Source organism: Pan paniscus, chromosome 18 (genome assembly GCF_029289425.2).
Source record: "Pan paniscus chromosome 18, NHGRI_mPanPan1-v2.0_pri, whole genome shotgun sequence".
In the NCBI taxonomy this organism is placed as follows: domain Eukaryota; kingdom Metazoa; phylum Chordata; class Mammalia; order Primates; family Hominidae; genus Pan; species Pan paniscus.
The window spans coordinates 60,693,001-60,711,282 of NC_073267.2; the positions used below are offsets into that span (position 1 = coordinate 60,693,001).

Sequence of the window (18,282 nt, forward strand, 5' to 3'; positions counted from 1 at the left end):
GGTGGTGATGGAGATGGTGATGGTGGTGGAGGTGATGGTGATGGTGATGGTGGTGGTGGTGATGATGATGGTGATGGTGGTGCTGGTGGTAGAGGTGGTGATGATGGTGGAGATGGTGGTGGTGGTAAAGATGGTGATAGAGATAGTTGGTAGTGATGGTGGCAGTAGTGGTAGTGGTGTTGGAGGTGGTGGTGATGGTGATGATAGTGGTGGGTGAGGTGAAGATGATGGTGGAGATGGTGATAGAGATGGTGATGATAGTGGTGGATGTGGTGGTGATGGTGGTGGTGATGTGGAGATGGTAATGAAGACGGTGGTGGTGGTACTGGTGGTGGAGGTGAAGATGGTGGTAGAGTTGGTGATGAAGATGGTGGTGGTGGTGAATGTTGTGAGGTGAAGATTGTGGTGGAGATGGTGGAAATGGTGGTGATGGTGGAGGTGATGGGATGGTGGTGGAGGTGGAGGTGGTGGTGATGGCAGTGCTGGTGTTGGAGGTGGTAATGATTGTGGTGGAGGTGGTGGTGATGGTGGTGGAGATGATAATGGAGATGGTGGTGGCAGTGGTGGTGGTGGTGTTGGAAGTGAAAATGGTTGTGGAGATGAGGTGGTGGTGATGGTGGTGAAGGTGGTAACGGAGATGCTGGCAGTAGTGGTGGTGGAGGCAAAGACGGTGGTAAACATGGTGGTGGTGATGCGGGTAGTGGTGGAAGTGGTAGAGGTGAAGACAGTCATGGAAATAGTGGTGGTGGTTGAGGTGGTGGTGGTGGCAGTGGAAATGGTGATGGAGGTGGTGGAGGTAAAGATGGTGGTGGAGATGGTGATGAAAATTGTGGTGGTGGAGGTGAAGTTGGTAGAAGTAGAGATGGTGGTGGAGGTGATGGGGGTGATGGTAGTGATGGTGATGAACAAGGAGGAGGTGGTGATTTGCTGGCAGCTTAACAGAGAAGATCCTCTCTTTGAACCTTTCAGTCTGAGACAAAGTTCCCCAGGTGGACTTGAGCTAAAGGAGAACATTCAGGGGAGAATAATAATACTGGTAGTGGGATCATGGGTAATTTTTCTTTGTTTTTCCTTTTGGCTGGGTGGCAATAGAGCAGAGACACAGAAAGACAGACCCGCATTCGAATCCTGGTTTTCCTGCTTCAAAGTTGAGGACTTGGGCTGAGCATTTTGTCCCCTCTCCACTTCAGAGTCAGCAGCTGTAAAATAGGTTTCCGCATGCCTTCCTAACATTCGCTGATTGGCATAGAGTGGTAGATGTTATTACAATTATTGCTTCTATTGGCTAGCTTAGGATGAACAGGTATCATTTCTATGAGAACCTAAGCCATCTACCCCACATGGCTTACTTTTATAATAACATGATTTTACTATTCCTGTTTTTATTAGCATAACTTTACTATTCCAGCAATATTCTTGCCCTGTCAATTAACTTTATGGTTCATTACCAGAATATCCCGGAAAAAAAAATCAATTCTCCAATATAAAGCATTCAATGCTTTACCCTCTAAGACTTTTTGAAGTAGCCCCCTCAAAACCCTCACTTTGCTGTTTCTGCCAATCCTAACCTATCATAGCATGGTACTTACCTGATTCTAACCAACTCCTCCTCCCTTTGAAAATACTCTTTAAACCAGACTTGAGAATCTCAGTAAAAATAACCTTGCCCTTCCGCATTTAAGATGCTGCCTGTCTTAGTCTGTTTGCATTGCTGTAAAGAAATACCTGAGGCTGGGTAATTTACAAAGGAAAGAGATTTATCTGGCTTACACTTCTGTAGGCTGTACAGGAAACACAGTGCCAGTATCTTCTTCTGGTGGGGACCTCAGGCTGTTTCTACTCATGGTGGAAGGCAGTTGGGAGCTGGCATGTGCAGAGATCACACAGTGAGAGAGGAAGCAAGAGAAATAGGGAGGAGGAGGGGAGATGCCAGGCTCTTTTTAACAACCAGTTCTTGCAGGAACTAATACAGTGAGAACTCATTCTTGTTGCAACAAGTGAACCAAGCCATTTATGAGGGATCCACCCCATGACCCAAACACTTCCCATTAGTCCACACCTCCCACAGTGAGGATCATATTTTGCCATGAGGTTTGGAGGCATCAAACATCCAAACTATAGCACTGCCAAAGCTCTTTTGAGGTGGTGTTCTCCCTCATTGCGGTGACCAATCAATTCAGCTTTGCTTTATCAACAGGCTGTTAGTGGTATTTGGGGAGCCAGCATTCAACACCTGTGATTAAAATGTTATAGAACGGCCAGGCATGGTGGCTCATGCCTGTAATCCCAGCACTTTGGGAGGCCGAGGCAGGTGGATCATGAGGTCAGGAGATTGAGACCATCCTGGCTAACACGATGAAACCCCGTCTCTACTAAAAAACAAAAAATTAGCTGGGTGTAGTGGTGGGCGCCTGTAGTCCCAGCTACTCAGGAGGCTGAGGCAGGAGAATGGCATGAACCCAGGAGGCAGAGCTTGCAGTGAGCCGAGATCACACCACTGCACTCCGGCCCAGGCAACAGCAAGACTCTGTCTCAAAAAAAAATGTTATAGAACAACATAACTACCTCTTCCATGATCTTATTGAGAGGGCACATGGAGGCTTTTACTACTATAGGAAACTTCACCTTGTTGATTTAGGAAATAGAAGCAGGGGAGGTGAGTTGGAAATACACTTGCTATGGGTCTTGAGAAAATTTTAAAATCTTCCCTATGACTTTAAATTATCTATTTGCTTGTGATCATTTGTTTAATGTCTTTCTCCTGCCAAAACTATAACTCCATGTAGGATAGTACTGTGTCTTCATCACCCTTTGTCTCCAGCTTCCAGTAAAGTGCCTGGCACATGGTAGGTTCAGTTGTTGAATGAATGAATGGGTGGATGTATAGAGGAAGGGATCTGGGTTACAGTCCTGGATCTGCTACTGATTTGCTATGTGCCTTTGGCCAAGTCCATTCTCTTTCTAGGCCTCAGTTTCCCCACAGGCTCAATGCTGGGTGAAATCACTCCTGGAATTCCACATTTATGTTTTAGGTCGTTATGATTCCTAGGACAGCAGCCACATCTCAGGCTTCAAAGGAGGCTAGGTAAGACAGCTGAAGACCATGCTGTTGGAAACCTGAGACTGACAGTTCCAGGATTCACGGCAATTAATTTGAAATTCTCAGATCTGGTTCTTTTCCCAACCCCTGAGACTTAGTAGGATAGGCAGAGGCCAGGATGTTTCCTATTTGTTAGCCACTGCATTTATGTGAAGTGCTGCCTTCTCCTGCTTCCCTTCCTTTCCCTTTAGGGTGTGTGTGGGTATCTGGGTGCACATTCTGGGAGTGGTTCTCTGTGGCATGTGGTACATGCCCCTTTCCTTGTTTTCCTCCTGATCATGTTAGCTGTCCTCCTCAAACCCTGGCACAGCCTGCTCTTGGCAAGGCAACACTGTCAGTCATTTACACCTCCCTGGAGACTGACATTTCTCCTTTCCCTTCCAGAGATATTTATAATTAGCATGTACCATGATGAAGCACAAGGGTTGGCTGGTTCTAACCTTATAGGTGGTTCCTGACTTACCAGTTGTGTGATGTTGGGCAAGTTATGTAACCCCTTTATGGTTTAATTTCCTAATCTGCAAAATGGATATAATGCTAGTAATCACCCCATTAGGTTGTTGAGAGGTTAAATGAGTTAGTACAGTAAAACACTAGGACAGAGCGTGGTGCACACAGCACACACATCACAGCCATTAGCCACTGTCCTCATCCTGTAAGTACCTGGTGATGCCTGACTTGAGGTCTGGGCTCTGTGATGGAATACTGCTCAGCAACAAAGAGGACTGAACTGTAGATACAGACAAGGGCTTGGATGGATCTCAAAGGCACTATGCTGAGAGAAAGAATCCAGTCTCAAAAGGTGACAAACTGTATAAACCCATTTATATGACACTCTCAAAAAACAGAGTTATTGGGGTGGAGAACAGATCAGTGGGGATTAGGGGTTAGGGACCAAGGGAAGGTTTGACTTTTTTTTTGAGGGTGGACAGGGTCTCTCTGTCACCCAGGTTGGAGTGCAGTGGTGTGATCATCATTCACTGAAGCCTCAAAGTCCTGAGCTCAAGCCATCCTCCCACCTCAGCCTCTTGAGTAGTTGGAATTACAGGTGTGCACCACCATGGCTGGCTAAATTTTTAATTTTTGTAGACATGGGGGTCTTGCTTTGTTGCCCATACTGGTCTCAAACTCCTGGGCTCAAGCAATCCACCCACCTCAGCCTCCCAAAATGTTAGGATTACAGGCATGAACTACCACCCCTGGCTGGGGGTTTACTTTTTAATGGGAGATTTGGAGGTGATGGAATTGTTCTGTATCCTGATTGTGATGGTGGTTACATGATTCTATGTATGTGTTAAAATTCATAAAGCTGTGATCCCCCAAAAGTTAATTTTTTGTATGAATATTAAAAAAAATTATAAATGGGTAAATGTTCTTGGCCTTTATTCAGCAGAACATTGTTACCTCCTTTCTCCTGGCAAGATAAAAAAAGAACACATCCTTAGATGTGTCAGAAAACAGAAAGCTCTCGACGTAAAGTGCCTCCCAGTAGAGAAACAAACCTCCACGTTTGAAATCTGCTCCAAACCACTCCTGGGCTCTGTGAAAAGGCCCAGGCAAATGAGAACTCCAGATCAGAACCTGGGTGTGGGGGAGCTATTTAGAACTCCAGCAAGCTATTTAAAGAGATTTAAATGCGCCGTTTCCTAGTTATTCTGAGGTGCAGCTATAATTGCTGTTCTTTCCAAATAAATCCTTCAGATTAAATGGATATCGAGTGTGTAAGTTCAATGATTGCTCACGGCACGCGAACCTTGTCAAAGTTCAGAGTGAGTCAGTCTAGATTAACAGGAGGAAGTTGGCAAACATTGTTTTAGTCTTAACACTATCATTTGGTGCTGGTGTTGAATGTTTACATTTTGGGGAGAGAAAACTCAGGCCAGATAAGGCAGCCTGGGGCCACACTTGGGAGTCAGGAATCTTGGCTTGGCAACAAGGTTTTGTAATTTAGGGGGAGTCCCTGCTCTCCTCTGAACCTCAATTTTGCCACCTGCTTTTTGGGAGTAGTGTGGTTGAACTCGATCTTTTCCAAGGATATTTTCTATCTGGTTTATGACTGAGAATGTCTCCCTTCTTTCTACTTTTGGGGACATAGTTGCCCCTCTTCTTCTGCTAGCACCTGCCAGTGTGTGGCCTATGTTTTAGGGACACCCCACCACGTCACTAAGACAAGGCTAACTAGGTCTGTTTTGAATTTGACAAGCCTTCACCCATCTGCCTACCCAAAAGCACTTCTCTCAGCAAACTTGTGTACAAATGTCAACAGGCACCACAGAGCATCCGAGAAACATGCCCAGAGGTGCCGTTAGGAGGTTGGAATTATGAGGTGAGCAGTAAGAAGCCAAAAAATAAGGGAGCCACTTGAGCAGAGAGTATAAACATAAATATCCCCAAGCAGGCCCCAGCACTGGGTTTTTTATGTTGATGTTCTAATGTGTTATCCACTAAGGGCTTATTTACGCCGTTTTGGTATTCCCTGCAATTCATTTATCTGCATAAGGAAGAGGCGCTAACAGGACAGTTCCTCATGAACAACATCCCTATGTGATCCTTCATGCCCAGATCTATAATTCATGAGCTGATGGCCTGGTGGCAGTTTCCATAAAGGCCACGCCGGGCACCCAGTCGTTAACGTCCTCACTGTCATGCATGGAATCGAAATAAGCCCACTCTCCTTCTATTCATCACGACGTCCCCGACGTGTGGGCAATGATATTATCCAAATATTATTAAAACTTTGAACCCTGTCCCCATAAATTATGACCGAATGGCTCCATGGCCATTAGGAGAGGGGAATGTATAGGCTTCAGTTGCTGCCGAGTAATTGTGTGCTTAAAAGGAAGCGTGGCTGAGCATCTCCCTAGTAAAAAAGAGAGAAGCTAGGATCATTTGTTACTGCTGCAGCGCTCGAAGCTGGACCGTTCAGGCAGGTCAAGTCAACCTTACAGAAGGACAATTATCTGCCTAGAGAGACCAAACATCTGTTATTAAGTATGTACAGGCATCAAGGCAACATGCTAGAAACCTTGTCCACTTCAAACACTTGGCGTATTCCACACAACACCCCCTTCGCGTTTTGTTACTGCAGCAGTCAGCTTTGAAATATGCCCTATCTTCCCTCCCCCGGCCCCTGGCTTTCATGTACCCTGCAGCTGCTAACGATGGTGTTGTAACTTTAGAAGAACCTTGCTATCTTTCTCTGGCTCTTTAAGTAATAATAATAATTTTTTGTAACTTTTTTCCTCCCAAACTTTCTTTTGCATTTATTAGCTATTCAAGGGGTTTTGCTGTGGCAGAGATAACATAGCATTTGGAAGCGCAAGGGAAGCCTGTGTTCACATGAGCAGCCGAATGGCTCTTTGATGCATGTATCTGCAGCAATTTGTAGGCTGGTATGGTGCATGGCAGAGAGACTGCTCTGTGTTGGGATTATAAAATGGGAAATAGAGTTTTTTCAGGCTATTGTTGTTCTCTGGACTGTGTGTATGTTAGAATGCTAGAAGAATGGGGAAAGGGACCCTAGAAATCAGGTAAGAGGAGGCAGGGGGCAGGTCAGAAAACAAGGCTACAGGCAAAGTGGGTTGAAATGGGGTCGGGGACAACAGCAGGATGAGGACAATGGGGATGCCCAGGGAGATAACACTGCAATCACTCCAGCTGAGCACTTCCAGACAAGAATAAACAAAGTGCAGTTTTCCACTCATAAAGACTCAAAGTATAATATCAAGTAAGGAGAGTTGGGCCATGTTTATGGAGGAGGAAAGGCAAGACTCTCCTCTGCTAAGTGACGTACAATAACAGGCCAGATTCCTTTCTTCTCAAGGAGAATGGAATCTCTAGCTCTTGTAGGGCCTTGCAATCTGAGCATCTTAAAGATATATGATGTCTGGATTTGCTTCAAAGTAATCCATGGTGGAGTGGGGATGGGCAGGGCTATAGATGAAATAAAATTGGCCCTGAGTTAATCATTGTTGAAGCTGAGGAACAGACACAGATTATTTTCAACACTTTTGATTATATCTGAAAATTTCCCATAATTAAAAATAAAATCCCAAGGAACAGAACTCTTTTCTGATGTGAATGATCAAGAGAGTCAGGAAAGAACCCATCTTCCCAGGACTGAAGTCTATAAACACAAACCAGGGAAGAGGAGCCAAGACTGGCTTGTTGGCATAGTACATGCTCAATGCTCTAATCCATCCCGTAAACATTTTTCCCAGAAAAACCTTCTTAAAACACGATTTTTAGGTGTTTAAAATGCTGAGAAAGGCATCCCAAGTTTCCTTTGGAGAGCCAGCCCTTTTCCACCACAGGCTGCTAGATGGCGAGTGAGATTAATCTCCATCCCCATCTCCCCATTTCATTACAGGGGCAAACATGGGACCCAGGCCTGGCCCACTGGACCATCCCTTGGCCATGATGATTGGCTTAGGGGAGGTCATGTGATCCAACTTAAGCCAGTGAAACTCAACTCTGGAGCTTCTGTTGAAACTATAGCTGAAAGACCAGCTTGTCAGTCCTGGTAGCCGTTTTTGCCATATTTGCTATCCTGAGAGGGGAATTTGCATGAGAATGAAGTTGTTCCAGAAGAAAGCATACATGAGAGATGGAGAAGTTGAGAAATCTGCCCCGGCATAATTCAGTTAAGTAAGTTATTTCTCCTTTTTCGCATGTTCAGGTAGAGCTGGATTTCTGTCACTTGCAATCAGAAGAGTCCTGACTGAGATAGTAGCAGAACAGTCTGAAGGTTACAAGGAGAAAACACTCAGCCCAGCTTGGGCAGAGGACTGTGAGCATCAGCCATGGGCTTGAGTGAAATGCTATGCCAGTGGCCGATAACCTGTTTCCTATGCCCATGAGGAAATCACCGATGGACAAGGGTGTCTTTCCTGGTTAGCCCAGATGTGACCCCAAGTTCTTTTCCATTCAGTATTGCAGGCAGCCACTACGGATCAGTTGCATTTGGCACAAGGACAGACCTTGGCCACTGGAGAGGAGCGGGGCAGGGACCCTTTCTAGGAGGCCCCAGGGTGGCCAGTGCCACCACAGACCCAAGGACACTTCACAGATCTGGGTAGAAGAATTGAGGCCTCTAGGCTTAGGGGGCACCTGACAAAGTCCTGGGGGTTGGGTGGGGAGGCCCTTAAACTGGGCTTCTTGAATCAAGGCAGAGGCTGAGTACCACACCCCGGCTCTGAATACCATCTCAGCAGTTTCCCACCTGAGCTAATGGCTGTAGATGGGTGTGACTGGTACCAGGCTCCTTGAGGCTTCAGGCGACGTTTTAGCCTCCTTAATAGAGAAGCAATGTGGATTCTCAGAGCCACAATGCCTGGGTTCAAAGCCTGGGTTCAAAAACTGTCTTGGCTACTTTTTAGCTATGTGACTTGTCCAAGGTACTAAACCTCTCTGTTTAGGTTTCTTATCTGTAAAATGGGGATAATAATAACACCTCCTTGGATTATAGTGAATATTAAGCTGGCGTTTTTTAGGTGAAGCACTGAGAATAATGCCTGGCACAAATTAAGTGCCATGTATTTGTTAAACAAATACATAAATAAATAAAATCTCCTTTATTCTCAGGGGTTCAACTGGGGATTTTGCTGAGAGGTAAGAGAGTCAGTCCCGAATCACTTCTGCTATTTACCCCATTCATTCTCTTGCTTACTTTCCCATTTGTTCAGCACTGACCTTGGGCCAAACATAGGAATAGTTTTATGTTCAGACAACCTCTTCAGATTCATTTTACTTAGATGGCACAAATCTCAATAGGGATTCTAGAAATCCACCTAAGGACATCGGTGCATACCCTCAGGCGGCTTCAAAACAGTGCCCTGGGCCTTTCTTTCCCTGTGAGCCACACTGCCCCACTTCCCCTGCCTTGTGGATCTTCAGAGAAATGAGGGCTGTACTTCTTAGATCTAGGAAATGGAATTTCCGGGAAACAATATAACTTGTTCAAAGACCATCAAGTGGGACGTGGAAGTCTGGGGTTGCATTCTGGGTCTTTCTGACCTTTCCCTTTCCCTTTCCCTTTCCCTTTCCCTTTCCCTTTCCCTTACCCTCCCTCCCTCCCTCCCTCCCTCCCTCCCTCCCTCCCTCCCTCCCTCCCTCCCTCCCTCCCTCCCTCCCTCCCGTCCTTCCTTCCTCCCTTCCTTCCTTCCTTCCTTCCTTCCTTCCTTCCTTCCTTCCTTCCTTCCTTCCTTCCTTCCTTCTTTCCTTTCCTCTTTCTTTTCTTTTTTATGAAGCAGAGCCTCACTCTGTCACCCAGATGCAGTGCAGGTTGGGATCTCAGCTCACTACAACCTCTGCCTCCTGGGCTCAAGTGATCCTCTTACCTCAGCCTACTGAGTAGCTGGGACTACAGACATGTACCAGGCCTGGCAAATTTGTGTTTTTGTAGAGACAGGGTTTCGCCATGTTGCCCAGGCTGATCTCAAACTCCTGGGTTCAAGCGATCTGCCTGCCTTGGCCTCCTAAAGTTCTGGGACTACAAGCGTGAGCTACCACGCCTGCTCTATCTGACTTATTTTATTTATTTATTTATTTTTTTGTTATCGGTGATATTTTCTTTTCTTTTTTTTTATTATACTTTAAGTTTTAGGGTACATGTGCACAACATGCAGGTTTGTTACATATATATACATGTGCCATGTTGGTGTGCTGCACCCATTAACTCGTCATTTAACATCAGGTATATCTCCTAATGCTATCCCTCCCTCCTCCCCCAACCCCATAACAGGCCCTGGTGTGTGATGTTCCCCTTCCTGTGTCCATGTGTTCTCATTGTTCAATTCCCACCTATGAGTGAGAATATGCAGTGTTTGGTTTTTTCTTCTTGCGATAGTTTACTGAGAATGATGATTTCCAATTTCATCCATGTCCCTACAAAGGACAGGAACTCATCCTTTTTTATGGCTGCATAGTATTCCACGGTGTATATGTGCCACATTTTCTTAATCCAGTCTATCATTGTTAGACATTTGGATTGGTTCCAAGTCTTTGCTATTGTGAATAGTGCCACAATAAACGTACGTGTGCATGTGTCTTTATAGCAGCATGATTTATAATCCTTTGGATATATACCCAGTAATGAGATGGCTGGGTCAAATGGTATTTCTCATTCTAGATCCCTGAGGAATCATCACACTGACTTCCACAATGGTTGAACTAGTTTACAGTCCCACCAACAGTGTAAAAGTGTTCCTATTTCTCCACATCCTCTCCAGCACCTGTTGTTTCCTGACTTTTTAATGATCGCCATTCTAACTCGTGTGAGATGGTATCTCATTGTGGTTTTGATTTGCATTTCTCAGACGGCCAGTGATGATGAGCATTTTTTCCTGTGTCTGTTGGGTGCATAAATGTCTTCTTTTGAGATGTGTCTGTTCATATACTTTGCCCAGCTTTTGATGGGGTTGTTTGTTTTTTTCTCATAAATTTGTTTGGGTTCATTGTAGATTCTGGATATTAGCCCTTTGTCAGATGAGTAGATTGCAAAAATTTTCTCCCATTCTGTAGGTTGCCTGTTCACTCTGATGGTGGTTTCTTTTGCTGTGCAGAAGCTCCTTAGGTTAATGAGATCCCATTTGTCAATTTTGTCTTTTGTTGCCATTGCTTTTGGTGTTTTAGACATGAAGTCCTTGCCCATGCCTATGTCCTGAATGGTATTGCCTAGGTTTCTTCTAGAGTTTTTACTGTTTTAGGTCTAACATTTAAGTCTTTAATCCATCTGGAATTAATTTTTGTATAAGGTGTAAGGAAGGGATCCAGTTTCAGCTTTCTGCATATGGCTAGCCAGTTCTCCCAGCACCATTTATTAAATAGGGAATCGTTTCCCCATTTCTTGTTTTTGTCAGGTTTGTCAAAGATCAGATAGTTTTAGATATGTGGCATTATTTCTGAGGGCTCTGTTCTGTTACATTGGTCTATATCTCTCTTTTGGTACCAGTACTATGCTGTTTTGGTTACTGTAGCCTTGTAGTATAGTGTGAAGTCAGGTAGCATGATGCCTCCAGCTTTGTTCTTTTGGCTTAGGATTGACTTGGCAATGTGGGCTCTTTTTTGGTTCCATATGAACTTTAAAGTAGTGTTTTCCAATTCTGTGAAGAAAGTCATTGGTAGCTTGATGGGGATGGCATTGAATCTATAAATTACCTTGGGCAGTATGTCCATTTTCACGATATTGATTCTTCCTACCCATGAGCATGGAATGTTCTTCCATTTGTTTGTATCCTCTTTTATTTCATTGTGCAGTGGTTTGTAGTTCTCCTTGAAGAGGTCCTTCACATCCCTCGTAAGTTGGATTCCTAGGTATTTTATTCTCTTTGAAGCAATTGTGAACGGGAGTTCACCATGATTTGGCTCTCTGTTTGTCTGTTATTGGTGTATAAGAATGCTTGTGATTTTTGCACATTGATTTTGTATCCTGAGACTTTGCTGAAGTTGTTTATCAGCTTAAGGAGATTTTAGTCTGAGAAGATGGGGTTTTCTAGATACACAATCATGTCATCTGCAAACAGGGACAATTTGACTTCCTCTTTTCCTAATTGAATATCCTTTATTTCTTTCTCCTGCCTGATTGCCCTGGCCAGAACTTCCAACACTATGTTGAATAGGAGTGGTGAGAGAGGGCATCCCTGTCTTGTGCCAGTTTTCAAAGGGAATGCTTCCAGTTTTTGTCCATTCAGTATGATATTGGCTGTGGGTTTGTCATAGATAGCTCTTATTGAGATACGTCCCATCAATACCTAATTTATTGAGAGTTTTTAGTATGAAGGGCTGTTGAATTTTGTCAAAGGCCTTTTCTGCATCTATTGAGATAATCATGTGGTTTTTGTCATTGGTTCTGTTTATAGTCTGGATTACATTTATTGATTTGCGTATGTTGAACCAACCTTGGATTCCAGGGATGAAGCCCACTTGATCGTGGTGCATAAGCTTTTTGATGTGCTGCTGGATTCGGTTTGCCAGTATTTTATTGAGGATTTTTGCATCGATGTTCATCAAGGATATTGGTCTAAAATTCTCTTTTTTTGTTGTGTCTCTGCCAGGCTTTGGTATCAGGATGATGCTGGCCACATAAAATGAGTTAGGGAGGATTCCCTCTTTTTCTATTGATTGGAATAGTTTCAGAAGGAATGGTACCAGCTCCTCCTTGTACTTCTGGTAGAATTCAGCTGTGAATCCATCTGGTCCTGGACTTTTTTTGGTTGGTAAGCTATTAACTATTGCCTCAATTTCAGAGCCTGTTATTGGTCTATTCAGAGATTCAACTTCTTCCTGGTTTAGGCTTGGGAGAGTGTATGTGTCGAGGAATTTATCCATTTCTTCTAGATTTTCTACTTTATCTGCATAGAGGTGTTTATAGTATTCTTTGATGGTAGTTCGTATTTCTGTGGGATCAGTGATGTTATCCCCTTTATCATTTTTTATTGCGTCTGTTTGATTCTGCTCACTTTTCTTCTTTATTAATCTTGCTAGTGGTGTATCAATTTTGTTGATCTTTTCAAAAAACCAGCTCCTGGATTCATCGATTTTTTGAAGGGTGTTTTGTGTCTCTATTTCCTTCAGTTCTGCTCTGATCTTAGTTATTTCTTGCCTTCTGCTAGTTTTTGAATGTGTTTGCTCTTGCTTCTCTAGTTCTTTTAATTGTGATGTTAGGGTGTCAATCTTGGATCTTTCCTGCTTTCTCTTGTGGGCGTTTAGTGCTGTACATTTGCCTCCACACACTGCTTTGAATGTGTCCCAGAAATTCTGGTATGTTGTGTCTCTGTTCTCATTGATTTCAAAGAACATCTTTATTTCTGCCTTTATATCGTTATGTACCCAGTAGTCATTCAGGAGCAGGTTGTTCAGTTTCCATTTTGTTGAGTTGTTTTGAGTGTGTGTCTTAATCCTGAGTTCTAGTTTGATTGCACTGTGGTCTGAGAGACAGTTTGTTATAATTTCCGTTCTTTTACATTTGCTGAGGAGTGCTTTATTTCCAACTATGTCGTCAATTTTGGAATAGGTGTGGTGTGGTCCTGAAGAGAATGTATATTCTGTTGATTTGGGGAGGAGAGTTCTGTAGATGTCTATTAGGTCCACTTGGTGCAGAGCTGAGTTCAATTCCTGTATATCCTTGTTAACTTTCTGTCTCGTTGATCTGTCTAATGTTGACAGTGGGGTGTTAAAGTCTCCAATTATTATTGTGTGGGAGTCTAAGTCTCTTTGTAGGTCTCTAAGGACTTGCTTTATGAATCCGGGTGCTCCTGTATTGGGTGCATATATATTTAGGATAGTTAGCTCTTCTTGTTGAATTGATCCCTTTACCATTATGTAATGGCCTTCTTTGTCTCTTTTGATCTTTGTTGGTTTAAAGTCTGTTTTATCAGAGACTAGGATTGCAACCCCTGCCTTTTTTGGTTTTCCATTTGCTTGGTGGATCTTCCTCCATTCCTTTATTTTGAGCCCATGTGTGTCTCTGCACATGAGATGGGTTTCCTGAATACAGCACACTGAAGTGTCTTGACTCTTTATCCAATTTGCCAGTCTGTGTCTTTTAATTGGAGCATTTATCCCATTTACATTTAAGGTTAATATTGTTATGTGTAAATTTGATCCTGTCATTATGATGTTAGCTGGTTATTTTGCTCGTTAGTTGATGCAGTGTCTTCCTAACCTCAATGGTCTTTACAATTTGGCATGTTTTTTTTTTTTTGGCATGTTTACAATTTGGCATGTTTACAATTTGGCTGGTACTGGTTGTTCTTTTCCATATTTAGTGCTTTCTTCAGGAGCTCTTGTAGGGCAGGCCTGGTGGTGACAAAATCTCTCAGCATTTGCTTGTCTGTAAAGGATTTTATTTCTCCTTCATTATGAAGCTTAGTTTGGCTGGATATGAAATTCTGTGTTGAAAATTCTTTTCTTTATGAATGTTGAATATTGGCCCTCACTCTCTTCTGGCTTGTAGAGTTTCTGCTGAGAGATCAGCTGTTAGTCTGATGGGCTTCCCTTTGTGGGTAACCCGACCTTCTCTCTGGCTGCCCTTAACATTTTTTCATTCATTTCAACTGTGGTGAATCTCACAGTTATGTGTCTTTGAGTTGCTCTTCTTCAGAAGTATCTTTGTGGTGTTCTCTGTATTTCCTGAAGTTGAATGTTGGCCTGCCTTGCTAGATTGGGAAAGTTCTCCTGGATAATATCCTGAAGAGTGTTTTCCAACTTGGTTCCATTCTCCCCGTCACTTTCGGGTACACCAGTCAGACTTAGGTTTGGTCTTTTCACATAGTTCCATATTTCTTGGAGGCTTTGTTCGTTTCTTTTTACTCTTTTTTCTCTAAACTTCTCTTCTTGCTGTGTTTCATTCATTTGATCTTCCATCACTGATACCCTTTCTAACAGTTGATTGAATTGGCTACTGAGGCTTGTGCATTCGTCACGTAGTTCTCGTGCCATGGTTTTCAGCTCCGTCAGGTCCTTTGAGGACTTCTCTGCATTGGTTATTCTAGTTAGCCATTTGTCTAATCTTTTTTCAAGGTTTTTAACTTCTTTGCCATGGGTTTGAAGTTCCTCCTTTAGCTCGGAGTACTTTGATTGTCTGAAGCCTTCTTCTCTCAACTCGTCAAAGTCATTCTCTGTCCAGCTTTGTTCTGTTGCTGGTGAGGAGCTACGTTCCTTTGGAGGAGGAGAGGTGCTCTGATTTTTAGAATTTTCAGTTTTTCTGCTCTGTTTTTTCTCCATCTTTGTGGTTTTATCTACCTTTTGTCTTTGATGATGGTGACGTACAGATGGGGTTTTGGTGTGGATGTCCTTTCTGTTTGTTAGTTTTCCTTCTAACAGTGAGGACCCTCAGCTGCAGGTCTGTTGGAATTTGCCGGAGGTCCACTCCAGACCGTGTTTGCATGGGTATCAGCAGCGGAGGCTGCAGAACAGCAGATATTGGTGAACAGTAAATGTTGCTGCCTGATCGCTCCTCTGGAAGTTTTGTCTCAGAGGAGTACCCAGCCGTTGAGGTGTCAGTTTGCCCCTACTGGGGGGTGCCTCCCAGTTAGGCTACTCAGGTGTTGGGGATGCACTTGAGGCGGCAGTCTGTCCATTCTCAGATCTGAAGCTGTGTGCTGGGAGAACCACTACTCTCTTCAAAGCTGTCTGACAGGGACATTTAAGTCTGCAGAAGTTTCTGCTGCCTTTTGTTTGGCTATGCCCTGCCCCCAGAGGTGGAGTCTACAGAGGCAAGCAGGCCTCCTTGAGCTGCATTGGGCTCCACCCAGATCAAGCTTCCTGGCTGCTTTGTTTACCTATCTAAGCCTCAGCAATGGCAGGCGCCCCTCCCCCAGCTTCACTGCTGCCTTGCAGTTTGATCTCAGACTGCTGTGCTAGCAATGAGCAAGGCTCTGTGGGTGTAGGACCCTCCGAGCCATGCGCGGGATATAATCTCCTGGTGTGCTGTTTGCTAAGACCGTTGGAAAAGCACAGTATTAGGGTGGGAGTGACCCGATTTTCCAGATGCCGTCTGTCACCCCTTTCCTTGGCTAAGCAAGGGAATTCCCTGACACTTTGTGCTTCCCGGGTGAGAGGATGCCTCGCCCTGCTTTGGCTCAGGCTCAGTGCACTGCACCCACTGTCCTGCACCCACTTTCTGACACTCCCTAGTGAGATGAACCCAGTACCTCAGTTGGAAATGCAGAAAACCTTTGTCTTCTGTGTCGTTCATGCTGGGAGCTGTAGACTGGAGCTGTTCCTATTTGGCCGTCTTGGCTCCACCCCGACTTATTTTTATGTCATACTGATGTAGATCAATTCATCACCAACCGCCTTGCTTGATATTATGCTTTGTTGTCAATGTGTCTGTCTCTCCCATTACACTGGGTGGCTCTAGAGCCATGTTTCATTCATCTCAGCCTTTCTCGCCCCTACAAAACACTTGACTCAGGGCCCTCAGAACAGCTATAGACTTGTATTGCCAGGGAGTTTATGCAATTGCCCAAAGGTGTAAATCCTGTTATCATCTGGAGAAATGCTAGAAATATATCCTGTCTTTGAAAAGTCCCACTAGAACCTGCACCATGCATCCCTTTTTGGGTTGCAAGAGGATGCCCACTTCCAACTGGGATCTTTGTCCCTTTCTCTGATGTAAAATATCTATGCCTAGGACTGTGCTTCTGGGGACAATTAGAGAATTCAGTGAAGGGCAGCCTCAGAATATCCCCTCTGGGCCAGACTCCTCTGACAGTGGTGCAGCAGCCAGCCAGCCCCAGTGATCAGTATCTCCATGAAAGGCTGCTGAATGTCATTGCCCAACCAAATCTCCTTATTTCCTGGGAACAGGCCTCTCCTCTCTTGATTTCCTGTTCCCTGACCTCTCTCTAATTTATTGCTTCTGTTTATGATTCAAAGTTAAATGTTTTCAGTTCCATTTTCCTAAAGCTGCAGATTTCATTCCCCTCATTCCCTGCCCCCAAGTGATCGACTGCTGGTCTCTAAACAGCAGGCTCCTGGAAGGGAGAGAAAGTCCAGCCTAATGAGATCTCTCACTCCTGCAAGTGCTGGGTAGGCCAGTCTCAGTTCAGCCATTTCCAAGTTGCTTCTGAAGAGCTTATACATATCTGGCTTCCAGAAGCCACAGTATACATTTCTTTGATCCATATAGTGTTAACATTTTAGACACACTCCTAAGACAAGAGGGCATTGACAGTGGGGAGTGGGGGAACACATCTGGGCCGGGCAGGGTGCAAGGGCCTGGAGGAGCAGAACAGCTATGGAGGGAATAGGTGGAGTCTGGAGACAGAGCTCTGGGGACAGGGCTGGCTGCAGGTTGGCACCTGCAGTAAACCCAGGCATCCTCAAAACTCCCTCACCTGAAGTAACCTTTTCCCAAATAACAGATTCTGTTGAGCAATTGGGGCTATTTCTGGATCTCAATGTCAAGATCTACCTCTGGTCATTATTTGCCTTCTGGTCAAGAAAAGGCTTTGGCCCAAGACAGGAGGAGTGCTGGGAAAAATACACTTTGGGCAATATCCACAAGAATTTGGCAAATGCTTTTTAAAATAATGACTCTTCAATAGCAAAGACATGGAATCAATCTAAGTACCCATCAATAATGGATTGGATAAAGAAAATGCAATATATATACACCATGGAATACTATTTAGCCATAAAAATGAACAAAATCATGTTCTTTGCAGCAACATGGATGCAGCTGGAGGCCATTTTCCTAAGCAAATTAATGCAGGAACAGAAAACCAAATAGCGAATGTTCTCACTTATAAGTGAGAGCTAGACATTGAGTACACATGGACATAAAGATGGCAACAACAGACATCAGGGCCTACTAGAAAAGGGAGAGGTGGGTATGTGCTGAAAAACTACTCATTGGGTACTATGTTCACTACGTGGGTTGCAGAATCATTCATACCCCAAACCTCAGTGTCATGCAATATACCTATGTAACAAACCTGCGCATGTACCCCCTGAAGCCAAAATAAAAGCTGAAAAATAAAATAAAATAATGACTCCTTCTGTCAAGCAAACAATTTACCAAAACCACCTCCTGATGCCATTTTGTTGATGTTTAGAGACTGTTTGCTGAAGGCAGGTCAACACTATCAGTCAGAAGGGCCTTCTTGGCTTTTTTCTCTATCTGGGGTAATGGACACCACCTGCAAACATCCTCTCCCCAGAGCTGATCTGGAGATCTGGGGTTCAGTCAGGCTGAGGTCCAGGCTGCTGTTGTCTTTCCAGTTGTGATGAACTGGGTGGGCTTACAAACCCGGGGACTCCCTCAGCTCCACCCTGTCCTTACCTCTTCTCGTCCTCTCCGGCCTCCATCCTATCTGTGTAAATTCTGAGTCATTCAGTTTGATGGGTGCCAGTGCCTGGCATGATGCCTCTCTCTCAATTTGGAATTCCAGAATATTTCATGCATCTCCTGTTTACCCTGTCTCAGGTGATAATTCAAGAAAATCAAATAGAGTTTTATAGAAGAGTCCACCAGTGACTGATGGCTGCTCTTCACTGAACTAATTAATGAGCACAGAGGAGCCCAACTAGGGAGAAGAGAATGCATGCCAACGTTGGGCATGATGATAATATTTTCCAGGGCTCATCTCCTGCACTTGCAGTGATGCTTTAAATTTTCTGTAATTCCTGCTGTAAAGAGAAAATATAGGTGAGGCGCGTTGGTTCAGGCCTGTAAT

The 18,282-nt window shown here is 44.2% G+C and overlaps 1 pseudogene; it reads left to right on the top strand.

Annotated features, from left to right (window-relative positions):
* Positions 1-613: 613 nt before the first annotated feature.
* LOC100988361 (uracil-DNA glycosylase-like) overlaps positions 614-18,282 on the top strand; it is a 39,532-nt pseudogene continuing 21,863 nt past the window's right edge.